This window comes from Triticum aestivum, chromosome 3A (genome assembly GCF_018294505.1).
Source record: "Triticum aestivum cultivar Chinese Spring chromosome 3A, IWGSC CS RefSeq v2.1, whole genome shotgun sequence".
Lineage (NCBI taxonomy): Eukaryota > Viridiplantae > Streptophyta > Magnoliopsida > Poales > Poaceae > Triticum > Triticum aestivum.
This window is the reverse complement of record NC_057800.1, coordinates 630,317,484-630,328,116: the sequence shown is the minus strand read 5'-3', so window position 1 is coordinate 630,328,116 and position 10,633 is coordinate 630,317,484. Positions and strand designations below refer to the sequence as shown.

The 10,633-nt window shown below is 41.1% G+C and overlaps 1 pseudogene; it reads left to right on the top strand.

Annotated features, from left to right (window-relative positions):
- Positions 1-930: 930 nt before the first annotated feature.
- LOC123062733 (DNA polymerase alpha catalytic subunit-like) lies at positions 931-9,854 on the top strand (annotated as a pseudogene).
- The last annotated feature ends 779 nt before the right edge of the window (positions 9,855-10,633 follow it).

Below are 10,633 nucleotides of genomic sequence, written 5' to 3'. Positions count from 1 at the left end.
CGCATAGGAAGAGATCAGCCCAAGCCTCGGCCTGCCTTTCTTCCTCCCCGATACAGCTCAAGGAGCAACCCTGTACTGTAACGTATAAACCATACTCGACAGGACTAGGGGTGTTATCTCTCCGGAGAGCTCCGAACCTGGGTATGTCTTGCGTCCCGCGCTCGCTCATGCCGACCTCGCCTCTGGAGCCCACCAGTGCCCTCGAGCCTCCTCCTCTCTTTACCTCGAGCCTCCTCCTCTCTTTAGCCATCCCATGGCATCTGCCGTGCGCCCACCACGACAGAAGCTCAACCACAACCTCCTCAAGGCTAAGACATGTGGAAAACACCATCACTACCGCCTTCTTCTTTGGGTCACCATATTCGGCGTCTCCCTTCTCAAAAGAGGCAAAGTCCACATGATGCACATTCACGATCCTCGCCATCTACAAACATAAACACCAAAATGCATCAATGGAAATTGTAAAATTGGATGACCTAGGGTTTCTCCAATTGGGCACAATGCAGACATTTCAACCAACAAAAATAGGAGAAATGAGGAAGAATACCTTGAGGGGTTGAAGGGGAGGATAATTCATCGATTTGGAGCTTTGATCCGCGAAATTTAGTGGGCATTAGGGAGGGGATAAGTGGGGCAGCCGGGGTGGAGAAGGGGGGGGGAGAGAGGATGCTTGCCGTTTTGTTAATTCAAGCGCATGGCGCCCTGGGCTGGGGCTTTGTGCTACCGAGCATGGCGCCCTGGCCCGGGGCGTCGGTCCCACGCTCTGCCAACATGGCAAATGAGCGCTGACTAGCATGACGCCCTTGACTAAGGCGTGATGATGTCTAGCATTGTGCCCTGGGCGCCATGCGAAAGGGCATTTTGTGAATTTTTTAAAATGGGTTCATTTCATGGTAGTCTTTTCCTATAGGATCTGACGGCGAGGATGGCTCCCCCCGCAAGCGTAAGCAGCCGTGCCCTCCCCAGCTGAAGCGTCCACCTCAGCAGTTTGCCGCGGCCGCGGCCCTCTCCGCCGCCGCCGCGATGATGGGCAAGCAGCGCCCCTCCTCCATGTTTAAGAAGCCGGGCAGCGACCGCACCAAGGACTCGTCGCTGGCCGCGGACAGCATCGTGGACGACGTCATCGCCGAGTTTGCCCCCGACGAGTACGACCGAGAGGAGCGCCGTCGTCGTGTTGGTAGGGTCTCCGCCCCGGCACTGCCGCCTGCTCCAGTTACTCAAATTAAAGCAATCCAGGCAGCCTTACATGCTGAAATGGAGGTTAGATCGGATAATGGGTTCGAGCCTGATGCGGTTTCAGACCATGGGAACGATATGGAGGTGGAATTGCATCCAGACGTGGAATTGAAGCCCGATGTGGAAATGCAACCCAAATTAGAAGCAGCTCCAGGCTCTAGTGCTGAATTGGTGGATGAGAATAAGAGCTCGGAGGAACTGAAGCAGGAGGCTAATGGGGAAGTGAAGGTAGAGAAGGTGCGCCGGTTAAACGCTAAGATTAAGGCAGAGGGCACCAGGAATGGTGATATGTTGAGTGCAACAGCAGGCTGGATGAAGATATGTGGGGATGGGGAGAATGCAGGAGGCGAGGGAGAGGTGTCTGTTCATGATATCGCCGATGTGGATGAAAGCTCGGAGTTTGAGCTGAAGGATGGAGCCCTGCCCTTCTATGTGCTGGATGCATATGAGGAGCCCTTTGGTATCAATTCAGGCACAGTCTATTTGTTTGGGAAGGTAAATACCATTCATACTAAGTTTCACATATAAGAGACATATGGTTAGTTGCCCACATCTGTTGAAGTGCTTTGTTTTCTTCGCACAATATTTCACCAGCACCAAACTAAGTGATTCTTTAGCTTAGTAGGATAGCTGATTTATATAAATTATGTGGTGCTTTATGTTTTTTAGTATCTGAATGAATGAATGTATTCCATAGTGGCACAGATCATTACTTCCATAAAGTAGTCATTGTTTTTCTAAAAGCTCCACATATTGCTAGGGTCAAGTATGTCAGAAATAGTCATCGACTTTGTTAAATAGTTATGTGTTCTATTGGATTATCAGCTATTACATGTTTGCAGCTCTAAGGTTATACACACTACTCTTTTTTGACCACCTGCTTTTCTTCCTAGGTTGTAAGAGGCAAACGCTTCCATAGTTGCTGTGTTGTTGTAAAAAATATGCAAAGGTGCATATATGCAATCCCAAGCAGTTCAGTATTCCCAAGGGACACAATATCAAGGATAGAGAGGAACTCCACAAGTTCTGATGCTTCGCCATCACTTCGAGCAACTTTACACGTGAGAGATTGATTATTTTTATACTAAGCTTAATGCTCATTGCATCATATTTATCTTACATGCACACTGCATGTCTTTTTTCCAGGAGTTGTCATCTGGACTAAAGAGTGAAATAGCTGACAAGTTGTCTGACCTCAATGTTTCAAATTTTGTGATGACTCCAGTCAAGGTTTGTAGGTGAAACCATCCTGTAACTTCAACCTCTGTAATATTCTTTGTCGATGATAATTGTTCATATTTCTCATGCCTTAGAGGAACTATGCATTTGAGAGGACTGATGTACCAATCGGTGAGCAGTATGTCCTGAAAGTCAATTACCCATACAAGGTATGTTTCTTGAACAATGCATCTTCTGTCTCATATTTTGTTTTTTTTCCTTATACCATATGTATTTTCTTAGGATCCTGCGGTACCAGCTGACCTTAGAGGTAAACATTTCCATGTGTTACTTGGGACAAACAATAGGTATGATCCATAAAATGTGTGACCCATGCTATACACAACAATTCCAGTGTTGTACTCTCCGTGCCAAATCCTTTCCTCACACACGGTAACCATTGTACCTTTTCAGTGCACTCGAACTGTTTCTCATCAAAAGGAAGATCAAGGGTCCTTCATGGTTATCGATTTCTAAATTTGTGGCATGTCCATCTACTGAGCGAGTATACCCTTGACTTCATGCTGTCCTCTCATCCCAGGCTGTGTTTTATATCTAATTAAGTTATTGATACTCTCATAGCTCCTGCCTGATTTTTTGTTGCATTATATTGGTGCTGATGGTTTTTGGCGTTTCCACAGGTCAGCTGGTGTAAATTTGAAGTTACAGTCGAATGCCCAAAAGACATTTCTGTTTTGGTGACAAGTACCACACTGGAAGTCCCCCCAGTTGTAGTTGTGGCTGTTAATCTTAAAACTATCATAAATGAGAAACACAACGTGCATGAGATTGTGTCAGCATCAGTCATATGCTGCCACCAAGTAAAAGTAAGCATGCTAATCTGGGGTTGAAGTATTTTATTCTAGTATTTGTTTGTACATACTTCAGCAGTTAGGTATCAGGTAAATGATTATCCTTGGTCTTCTGGAACAAGATTTTCTGGAAAAGCTGACATACATACCTTGGCAATGATGTATCAAGCAAATGAACCTTCCATGTCTCTGAATATATGAAGCAGTTCTTCTTTAGACAAGCTGATGCACTTTGTGTTTATCTGAAACAATTATCGAGTCTACATATTTTTGAGATTATTTTATAAGCTAGAGACACTTTCTGCCAAATAAATGTTGTTTGCCTTTTGGGGTCATTTCAGATTGATACTCCAATGCGTTCTGAAGATTGGCAGAAACGGGGAACGATCAGCCATTTTACTGTTATGCGCAAGCTTGAAGGTAGCATATTTCCTATAGGCCTCGCCAAAGAAGCTTCTGATAGGAACCAGAAGGCTGGTAGGAACGTGCTGGCACTAGAGAGCAGGTGGGTACTGTTGTTACTTATGCATTTACATCTCCCTTTGAACAAATCCGAGTTCTCATCTTTGCATTTATTAATCTTTTTTTCCATTTACAGTGAACGTGCTTTGTTAAATCGCTTGATGATTGAGCTTAGTAAACTTGATCGTGATGTACTTGTGGGGCACAACATTTCGGGATTCAACCTGGATGTCCTTCTGCACCGTGCTCAGGTTTTTATAATTATATTTCTGATTAATCTTGGTACCTCATGTTTTGATTACAAAGTATACCTCATGTTTTAATTACAAAGTATACATTATGTTTTAATTCAATCAAATAAGAAACATGTCTATTGCGTTTTTCTGCTAGACCTGCAAAGTACCAAGCAGCATGTGGTCCAAAATTGGTCGCCTTAGAAGATCAGTAATGCCCAGGCTTACCAAAGGAAACACACTATATGGTTCTGGGGCAAGTCCAGGAATTATGTCCTGCATTGCTGGCCGTCTCCTCTGTGACACCTACTTATGCTCTCGTGATCTTCTGCGGGAGGTAACCAGCATTTTAATTGCTTGGTGCAACCTTAAAGCCAAATTCAACAATTCTAACCTTTTTATTTACACAGGTGAATTATTCTCTGACACAACTTGCAGAGACGCAATTGAAAAAAGACAGAAGAGAGGTTTCACCACATGATATACCTCCAATGTTCCAATCATCGGGAACGCTTCTAAAGCTGGTGTGGTTTCTTTAAATTCAAAAATCATGCTTACTTCTTTCAAGAGAATGCCATGTCTTAAGAATTATGAACTGAAGCAATCTTCACCAATTTATCATCCTCATCTAGGTTGAGTACGGTGAGACTGACGCATGTCTTTCTTTGGAGCTCATGTTCCACTTGAGTGTTCTCCGGCTTACAGGCCAACTGACAAATATTAGCGGTAATCTGTGGGGAAAAACTCTCCAGGTAAAGCATCATTATTTTTATGCAAAGTATACATCTGCAACAAATGCAGTCTTCTTTGAAAAAAGGACAAAAAACAATGTTGTGTTGACATGATTTCTCACTTGAAATGGACGCAGGGTGCTAGAGCTCAGAGGGTAGAATACCTACTGTTGCATTCATTCCATTCAAAAAAAATTCATTGTACCAGATAAGTTTGCTGCACGCAACAAGGAGCTGAACTCTGCAAAACGAAAACTTAATGCTGATACCAAAGGTGGAAACGCTGCTGATCCTACCATTGATGATGAGGTGCATAATGGTGGTCAAGGCAAAGCAAGAAAAGGCTCTTCATATGCTGGTGGTTTGGTTTTGGAGCCTAAAAAAGGTCTATACGACAAGTATATTCTACTTCTGGACTTCAACAGTCTTTATCCTTCAATAATTCAGGTGAGTCATTATTTTTCACAGATTCGGTAAGTTCTGGCTTATTCTCCGCAAGTCAACTGTTAAGCGATGCCCTTGATATATATATATATATATATATATATATATATATATATATATATATATATTCGCTGTTTCTTTTATTCTCTTCTCCACTCAGGAATTCAATATCTGCTTCACCACTGTTGAGCGTTCTTCTGATGGCAATCTCCCTAACCTTCCAACTTCAAAGGCTACTGGTGTTTTGCCTGAGGTACTTACATACATGTGCTTTATTCGGATCTGGAGTTTTTCTGTACTTGGGGGAATGGGACAAACACTGTTTTGCAAAAAATTGAGCCGCTAGCTGGGTAACAACATACTCCCTCCAAGAATGCTATAGGTGGGATACCCTATGGGTAACCGTAACACCCATATTGCTTTGGAACTTTGCCACCAAGAATATAACCAATTTTTTTTTTGCTTTCATCTCATTTCTGAGAAACTTGTAATTAATAATCAGAGTTGCGATTACAGAAATAAAATATGCTATTCCTGCTTGGCCTCCACACCTGTTCATGCTTTTGGTAAGGACATTGGAATTTCGTAAACTTGTTTACTGTGATTCGAGCTTACAAGTGACTATATACTTAACTGTATCCGATCTTTGTAACTAAGCTGGAGAAAAAAAATATTCCCTTCTTACCAATTTTAAATGCTATGAGAATTGACAAACCTTGGTTCTGGAATAGACTACTGAGACATATTCTTCTGGTCATTTTAGTGTACAAGTAATACAATAACACACAATATTCCTTGTCCTGTCTTTACTTTTCTTTGTGCTTCAGTTATAGATGAAAAGTAGCTTCTCGTCAGGGCATAATTTTGTTCTAACATGTGTTTGCAATCATCACTAATGAAACAGCTGTTGAAGAGTTTGGTGGAGAGGAGAAGAATGGTTAAATCATGGCTCAAAACCGCCTCTGGTCTCAAAAGGCAGCAGTTTGATATTCAACAGCAAGCTTTGAAGCTTACCGCAAACAGGTAAAAAAATACTTGTCACAAGCATTAGTAATTCCTTGCATTCGTCCAGTATGGTCGATGGGCTCTAACTTATCTTTCATTCTCCAGTATGTACGGTTGCTTGGGCTTTTCTAGTTCTAGGTTTTTTGCAAAGCCACTTGCCGAGCTTATTACCCTGCAAGTGAGAACATACTTTCTCTCCTTGAAAAGTAATTTACAAACATGTACAACTATCTTTGTGGTGACTGATATACATCATGATGACCCTGCAGGGTAGAGAGATCTTACAAAACACTGTTGATCTGGTTCAAAATAATTTAAACTTGGAGGTATGTATATTGCTGACCTTTCTAAGATATCCAAAGGACCTTCTTTATAACAAGATTCACCAACTTTCTTTATGAAGAAATTGGCCATGTTGATATTTCTTTTCATTTCACTGGACAGGTTATTTATGGTGACACGGACTCCATAATGATATATACTGGACTGGATGACATCTCCAAGGCAAAGGCAATTGCTGGAAAGGTCACTCAGGAGGTAGGACTTCGATATTAAAATCGCAGCGTTGGATATTAAACTATGATCTATGAGCAACACAAAAACATCATCTTGCCACAACTGCTTTATGCAGGTGAACAAGAAGTACCGTTGTCTGGAGATTGATCTTGATGGTGTATACAAAAGAATGTTGCTTCTCAAAAAGAAGAAATATGCTGCTATTAAAGTGGCACTAGATGGCAGTTTATTAGAGGTGTGTGCTTCTTCCAACTTTATATTGATCTAGCAAAACTAGGAGATCTATTCTAACATGCTTGATACAGAACACTGAGCGCAAGGGACTTGATATGGTCAGGCGTGATTGGAGTTTGCTGTCAAAAGAAATTGCTGATTTTTGCCTGAATCAAATTTTGTCTGGAGGGTAAGTGTTTTAGTTGCCGTTAATTTTGCTCGTGACATTCTCTTTTATCTCATCCATGTTAAAACTGTTTCTACAGGACATGTGATGATGTTGTTGAGTCAATACATAATTCTCTCGTCCAGGTGAGTAGCTTACAACATATTCTCATCTTTTAAGTTTTCCTTTTCCATATTTTCTGAGAGGGGCATTAACTTTGGTTGCTACTGCTCCGCACTAAAGTTTTGCATCGGTGCTATATTTGTTAGTGTAATAATATACGATTGACTGAATATGAGTATTGTTGCAGGTCAAAGCACAGATGAAAAGTGGTGAAATAGAGCTTGAAAAATATATCATCACAAAGAGTCTAACGAAAGCGCCAGAAGATTATCCAGATGCTAAAAACCAGCCTCATGTCCAGGTAAGATTTACCTGTTTTATTTCTTTTCGTCATGGTTTATGAGATTAATGGGAAACTGATGAGCTGAGCTAAGTGTTGTCTTCCTTTGATTGTGTTGGATTTTTCAGATTGCTTTAAGACTGAAGCAAAATGGTTTATCTGGATGCTCTGCAGGTGATACAGTTCCTTATATTATTTGCTCACAACAGGTATTGCATTTTCTTTCTTGCATCCCTAAGTACTATTTGGTGCTGGGTTCGCTTACTGTGCTGTTATTGTTAACCTCTGCTTTAAACGCAATGATAACTCAACAAGGGAATATCTGTTTGTCTGAAATTATCTTAATTTTAAAAATGTAATCCTGCCGCAAGAATGTTTTGGGGATATCTGTTTTTAGCTTTGTTTGAAATATTCTAATCAGACCTTAAAATTTATGTGACTATTAAGAGGCAATTCTAACTTTCTTTGACTATTCCAAACAGGATTCAGATAATACACATTCTGGGGGAGTTGCTCAAAGAGCTAGGCATCCGGATGAGTTAACACGAGACCCCAACAAGTGGATGATTGACATCGAGTATTATTTGTCACAGCAGGTCCTCCTTTGCATGTAGAAAACATATAGTTCTTGTATGCTACATTTGTCTGTACTGTATTTTTTATTATAAATTGCTTTTACAGATTCATCCTGTGGTTTCTCGCCTGTGTGCTTCAATTGAGGGTACTAGCCCAGCCCGACTGGCTGAATGTCTTGGACTTGATTCCTCCAAGGTGTGCATCCGCTCTTGATTCATGGTTAACTATCTAACTGAATTTTTGCTATCATGCGTTTTTGATCCTTCTAAATCCTTGGAATCAGTTCCAATCAAGATCGACCGGGTCTAGCAACAAAGATATGTCTAGCATGCTCTTATCTGTAACTGATGATGAAGAAGAGAGGTAAACATATAATATACCTATTTCGCTTTGATTCGTGCAGTCGGGAACTTCCAACTAAAAATATCATGAGTAATACTTGCAGATATTGTGGCTGTGAGCCGATACGCCTATCATGCCCAAGCTGTACCAGTACCTTCGAGTGTCCCCCTGTATCCAGTCTGATTTCTAGTTTATCAGATACAAATGAAGGAAAAGATGCTACTGTGAATTTCTGGCGTCGGATTCGATGCCCAAGATGTCCAGATGATACTGATGAGTGCAGAGTTTCTCCTGCTGTGCTTGCCAACCAGGTTAATACCACTTCATGTAATATGATCTAGCATTCAGATTGCTGAACTGAAATTGATTTTTTTTCCATGCCAGATAAAAAGACAGGCTGATAATTTCATCAATCAGTATTATAAAGGTTTACTGATGGTAAGTATAGTTTCCACTTCGATTGGCATTTCAAATTCTTTTGCCCTTGGGTCCCTGTCTACATGTAAGAACCTTTGCTTTCGGCCTATTTCTTTCCAGTGTGATGACGAGGGTTGCAAATATTCGACTCACATTGTGAACCTTAGAGTGATGGGGGATTCTGAGAGAGGAACCATCTGCCCGAACTATCCACAATGCAACGGCCGTTTAGTAAGACAGGTTTGTTGATACGGGCTTAAGTTTACAATGTGCTTATTTGTTCTTTGATGGCGACTGATACCGATTCTTTGCACTGACAGTACACAGAAGCAGATCTATACAGGCAATTGTCCTACTTTTGCTATGTACTTGATGCAACCCAGTGTCTTGATAAGGTTAGACTAACCCAATTGCTATTTTTTCTTTTCCTTTGTGAATGCCATAGTTGATGTACAGATTTTTGGATGCAGTTGGACCATAAGATGCGGCTTCCTTTCGAGAAAGAGTTTGCAGTATTAAACCAAACCATAAGCTCGGCATTTCTGGAGATTCAGAAAATCCGCAGATGTGCTTTTGGATGGGTTCAGTTGACAGATCTAGCAGTGTCAATCTGATAAGCTACTGTTTGCTGTAATCTCAAGCATTGCTGACCTGTGCAAGAAGCTCCTCATGGGCCGTGGGATATTGTGTTGTTGAAACTAGATTTGTTGTTGAAGGTGAAAGGAACTGGGAACCAAATGATGACCTTGGCCACTAGCTGCTGACCGGTTTCCTGGCCTGCAAAGGATGGAGTTGCCCACATCATGTTTCATGTTGCATTTAAATACAAATGTTCTAACCAGTTGTTTCAGAGACCCTCCTTGTCCTTGGTGCCATCCCTAGGTTTTCGAAATGTATACTGTACTACTGTTGTAAATGTGTTGCATCCATAAATCTCATGGTTTTGTAGCGACATACTTTGAATACTAAATTTATCATCATTCCAGTGCTTCCTTATTATCTGAAATTTATCACAATCCAGTTGCTCGCTTACTGATTCTCATATCTGTAACATTTTTTTTGACAGTCATATGTAACAAGGTTTATTATGTATCAGAAACTAAAAGAAAACAAGGTATTTGTATATCAGATAGATTACTGGTGCTCTGATAGATGGAATCCTTGATAAAGAGCATGTTGTTCCAGTTCTGCTGGATTTTTCTGGTGTTCGTCTTGTTCTTTTATATATCTTCCAGATACCTCACTTGTAGTTCTTATCAAATGAAAGACTGACTGAATCAGTTATTTGCATAATCTGACAGACATACAGCCATACATTAGGGTTCTTGTCCTTTGAACTCCACTCTGTGGCAGTGCGAACCACATGAACTAGCTTGGCATATGCCAGATGCTAGTACATACTAAACCCTAACTATAGCTAAGTGCTGAAATCTTTCTAAACCAAGGTGCTTTAGCAGCAAGAGTTTAGCATCCAAAACTTAAATCAGATCCTACATAGTAAACCTTAACCCTAACTAATTTTGGAAGTTCTAGGGGATTAACCTAGGACGCTGATAATTGCCATGTGTGGGCTGAAAGAGGTCGGGGCCGAACGCCCTTCTAGCCACCCATTGTGACACGTCAGCTTTTTTGTTTCTTCCACGCATGCTTGCAAACAAGGACGAAAACAGATGATGTCAGTGGATTTTTTTTGTGTTTTTCAAACTTTAAAGTGTTTTATCTCTTAAATGAAAAATCGGATTGAAAATCCATTTTCACCATTAAATCCACCGCGACGAGTACTTCAAAACTAGATCCGATATCGGTAGGTTTCGATGATATCTTTTGGCGGTCAAAAGTTGGCATATCTATTGCACATA